General features: G+C 53.7%; 1 non-coding gene across 1 annotated transcript in view; it reads right to left on the reverse strand.

The window, feature by feature from the left end:
- The window catches only part of LOC126326002 (small subunit ribosomal RNA), a 1,893-nt gene extending 571 nt beyond the window's left edge, over nucleotides 1–1,322 (reverse strand). Inside the window, exon 1 of the ribosomal RNA XR_007560469.1 lies at nucleotides 1–1,322. This exon is cut by the window's left edge and continues 571 nt beyond it. This is a non-coding gene — a ribosomal RNA (small subunit ribosomal RNA).
- Between the last annotated feature and the right edge of the window lie 3,678 nt (nucleotides 1,323–5,000).

The raw sequence follows: 5,000 nt of genomic DNA on the forward strand, positions 1-5,000 counted from the left end.
AATCTGTCAATCCTTCCGGTGTCCGGGCCTGGTGAGGTTTCCCGTGTTGAGTCAAATTAAGCCGCAGGCTCCACTCCTGGTGGTGCCCTTCCGTCAATTCCTTTAAGTTTCAGCTTTGCAACCATACTTCCCCCGGAACCCAAAAGCTTTGGTTTCCCGGAGGCTGCCCGCCGAGTCATCGGAGGAACTGCGGCGGATCGCTGGCTGGCATCGTTTATGGTTAGAACTAGGGCGGTATCTGATCGCCTTCGAACCTCTAACTTTCGTTCTTGATTAATGAAAACATACTTGGCAAATGCTTTCGCTTCTGTTCGTCTTGCGACGATCCAAGAATTTCACCTCTAACGTCGCAATACGAATGCCCCCGCCTGTCCCTATTAATCATTACCTCGGGTTCCGAAAACCAACAAAATAGAACCGAGGTCCTATTCCATTATTCCATGCACACAGTATTCAGGCGGGCTTGCCTGCTTTAAGCACTCTAATTTGTTCAAAGTAAACGTGCCGGCCCACCGAGACACTCAACTAAGAGCACCCTGGTAGGATTTCAACGGGGTCCGCCTCGGGACGCGCAAGCACGCCTTCGGCTCGCCCCACCGGCAGGACGTCCCACGATACATGCCAGTTAAACACCGACGGGCGGTGAACCAACAGCGTGGGACACAAATCCAACTACGAGCTTTTTAACCGCAACAACTTTAATATACGCTATTGGAGCTGGAATTACCGCGGCTGCTGGCACCAGACTTGCCCTCCAATAGATACTCGTTAAAGGATTTAAAGTGTACTCATTCCGATTACGGGGCCTCGGATGAGTCCCGTATCGTTATTTTTCGTCACTACCTCCCCGTGCCGGGAGTGGGTAATTTGCGCGCCTGCTGCCTTCCTTGGATGTGGTAGCCGTTTCTCAGGCTCCCTCTCCGGAATCGAACCCTGATTCCCCGTTACCCGTTACAACCATGGTAGGCGCAGAACCTACCATCGACAGTTGATAAGGCAGACATTTGAAAGATGCGTCGCCGGTACGAGGACCGTGCGATCAGCCCAAAGTTATTCAGAGTCACCAAGGCAAACGGACCAGACGAGCCAATCCGATTGGTTTTGATCTAATAAAAGCGTCCCTTCCATCTCTGGTCGGGACTCTGTTTGCATGTATTAGCTCTAGAATTACCACAGTTATCCAAGTAACGTGGGTACGATCTAAGGAACCATAACTGATTTAATGAGCCATTCGCGGTTTCACCTTAATGCGGCTTGTACTGAGACATGCATGGCTTAATCTTTGAGACAAGCATATGACTACTGGCAGGATCAACCAGGGAGCTGCGTCAACGAGAGCTGAGCAGCCGGCCGCCCGGGAGTGTGTCCCGAGGGCCCGCGCGAACACGCAAGCGTCCGCTCAATTATTCTGCAAACAGGAGGAGGCTGAGCTCCCCTGCACGATACACCTCGAAACCCTCTCAGGTCCCGGCGGCGCGCAGCGCCGTCCTAAGTACTTGGTCGGGTTCGAGAGAGGCGCAATCGCCCGGAGATAGGCGAGTAGACGCTTTCAGTGCGAACACCCGTGCTCCCAACTGAGCTTGCCGCTGCCGACAGAGGCCCGGGAGCGTGCTGTCGTGGCATTGCCGGCGGGAAACAACACGCGCCACCTACGGTGACCGGCAGCTCCAACGCCAGCGCCACAGAAGGGCAAAGCCCCACTTGGGTGCAGAAGCGAACTCTCCCAGCACAGCGCACGCGCCAACACGTCCGCAGAGCTGCGATACAAACCACCTGCGAGAACCGCTGGGGGCGACCGAGCAGCAGACGGCGTCGCGACGCCGAGTGCCGGGCGGCGGCGCATCCTCAACGCACACAGTCCGCAATCGGACCAGCACACTGCAGATGTCCACCGCGCTTCGCACCGGGCTCGGCAGAACCCACTTTGGCCGCCTGGCGCCGCGCGCAGGGTGCGCCGGCGCATAGCTGGGACGCCAGCCGGGCCCGTCGGCCGGCGCTCCTGCCACTGGGCGCCCCCCACCAGCCGGCTGTAGTGCGTGCGCTCACGCAGCGCGCGGCCAGCACGCCGGGCGGCCCCCCCTCACCGGCCGGGGACTGTCCCGCCAAGCCACAGCCTCGTATCGCTTCATACCCACATGGCCAACTCAGGTTCGGGGGCATGGCGGGTACCGCCGAAACAACCGGTTCACAGATGTACCGATCGTCGCTATCACCGATGCACCTGCAGCGCGAACAACCGCTCAACAACTGATTTCCAGTTCATTTGCGGATCTTTGGCAGCAAACGTATACGTCAATCTACATTTGCGAAATCTACGATTCTGGCATGCCTGCATGTTATGTGTCACGACACGCTACATCAGCCCACATACACACTGCGGCATGTACACGAGAGAACACGTGGAAGATGGTCCGCGCACGTGTGCAATGTCCCTTGCGCGGTCGACTGTCAACCGGCCTCTGTAGCATGTCGCAGATGTGGAACGCGGTCCACCGTGCTATCATGTTGTGTGGGGCAATACGATTAAATAGGAAAACCCTCGTCGCTACATCAACAGACGGCTCACGCTGATTCCCGGCAGAGGGAGGAGGGGGGGGGGGGGGGCCAACATGCAATACTTTCGTCCGTACCTACTTACCACATGTCTGTACGGCGTACAACAGTGCAATCTCGCTGTAATGGGGAGACGAGACAAGTAGCATCGTGCACAACATATGGCCCTTATGATTCGCCATTGTAGGGCGCAGCCGGTGTACGGTCAAGCATGTGCCACATTATGTCACTCAGTACGTAACGACGGATGATCAGTGTGGGTTACGCGTACATCAGCGGACAGTCCACACAGGCCGTACCACAACGTACACTGACTGCATCGACAACCGAATGCAACTGAACAGCTGCAAGGCTCATTTCACAAACAAACGCCTGACCGACCAGCTTGGAAGGGCAGGAGGGGAGGGCGATATTCGTTCTGTAGCGGTACACCCTTCCAGTGGTTAGCGGGACTGTGTAGAAAGTACGCAACACTCGAAAGACCTTTATGTGAGGGTACGCACCATGGCATCAAGAAATACACATGACACCAGAGGATCCAAGCAGTGAACTATGTTCAGAGGGTTGCTGTTAGGCAAAGCTACATTCCTGTGACGTTACATGTGACAGTTAAGGTGCAGTGTAAGTTAGGTTAAGGTGCAGTGTAAGTTAGGTTAAGGTGCAGTGTAAGTTAGGTTAAGGTGCAGTGTAAGTTAGGTTAAGGTGCAGTGTAAGTTAGGTTAAGGTGCAGTGTAAGTTAGGTTAAGGTGCAGTGTAAGTTAGGTTAAGGTGCAGTGTAAGTTAGGTTAAGGTGCAGTGTAAGTTAGGTTAAGGTGCAGTGTAAGTTAGGTTAAGGTGCAGTGTAAGTTAGGTTAAGGTGCAGTGTAAGTTAGGTTAAGGTGCAGTGTAACTTAGGTTAAGGTGCAGTGTAACTTAGGTTAAGGTGCAGTGTAACTTAGGTTAAGGTGCAGTGTAACTTAGGTTAAGGTGCAGTGTAACTTAGGTTAAGGTGCAGTGTAACTTAGGTTAAGGTGCAGTGTAACTTAGGTTAAGGTGCAGTGTAACTTAGGTTAAGGTGCAGTGTAAGTTAGGTTAAGGTGCAGTGTAACTTAGGTTAAGGTGCAGTGTAACTTAGGTTAAGGTGCAGTGTAAGTTAGGTTAAGGTGCAGTGTAAGTTAGGTTAAGGTGCAGCGTAACTTAGGTTAAGGTGCAGCGTAACTTAGGTTAAGGTGCAGCGTAACTTAGGTTAAGGTGCAGCGTAACTTAGGTTAAGGTGCAGCGTAACTTAGGTTAAGGTGCAGCGTAACTTAGGTTAAGGTGCAGCGTAACTTAGGTTAAGGTGCAGCGTAACTTAGGTTAAGGTGCAGCGTAACTTAGGTTAAGGTGCAGCGTGGGTTAGGTTAGGGGCCAACGTGGGTTAGGTTAGGGGCCAACGTGGGTTAGGTTAGGGGCCAACGTGGGTTAGGTTAGGGGCCAACGTGGGTTAGGTTAGGGGCCAACGTGGGTTAGGTTAGGGGCCAACGTGGGTTAGGTTAGGGGCCAACGTGGGTTAGGTTAGGGGCCAACGTGGGTTAGGTTAGGGGCCAACGTGGGTTAGGTTAGGGGCCAACGTGGGTTAGGTTAGGGGCCAACGTGGGTTAGGTTAGGGGCCAACGTGGGTTAGGTTAGGGGCCAACGTGGGTTAGGTTAGGGGCCAACGTGGGTTAGGTTAGGGGCCAACGTGGGTTAGGTTAGGGGCCAACGTGGGTTAGGTTAGGGGCCAACGTGGGTTAGGTTAGGGGCCAACGTGGGTTAGGTTAAGGGCCAACGTGGGTTAGGTTAAGGGCCAACGTGGGTTAGGTTAAGGGCCAACGTGGGTTAGGTTAAGGGCCAACGTGGGTTAGGTTAAGGGCCAACGTGGGTTAGGTTAAGGGCCAACGTGGGTTAGGTTAAGGGCCAACGTGGGTTAGGTTAAGGGCCAACGTGGGTTAGGTTAAGGGCCAACGTGGGTTAGGTTAAGGGCCAACGTGGGTTAGGTTAAGGGCCAACGTGGGTTAGGTTAAGGGCCAACGTGGGTTAGGTTAAGGGCCAACGTGGGTTAGGTTAAGGGCCAACGTGGGTTAGGTTAAGGGCCAACGTGGGTTAGGTTGCCAGAGATGTGTCAAATCAGGATGTACGTTTGGCTGGTGTCAGGTGGTGGGTTGGTTCGATGCCTTTATAAGGGGTGTGGCCAAAGGGTATTTTATTACTTGTACCTTTTGTGTTGTGGCGTGGCGTTGCGTCCTGTGTTGATACTGGGTGGACCACTGTGGGTGTTGCTGGCTGATTTGAGCTGCGTTGTTTGCGGGTGATGTGAGACATTCTGTCTTATTAGTGGACGTGACGTTCCTCTTGTCGTTGTTTGGATAGTGTCCTGTGGCAGCGAGGATAAAATGGATGTTGTTGAACGATAGTGCTTTGGTGCTTTCGCTTTGTTACACACAGAGTGG

The sequence above is a fragment of the Schistocerca gregaria genome, unplaced genomic scaffold, assembly GCF_023897955.1.
Source record: "Schistocerca gregaria isolate iqSchGreg1 unplaced genomic scaffold, iqSchGreg1.2 ptg000959l, whole genome shotgun sequence".
Lineage (NCBI taxonomy): Eukaryota > Metazoa > Arthropoda > Insecta > Orthoptera > Acrididae > Schistocerca > Schistocerca gregaria.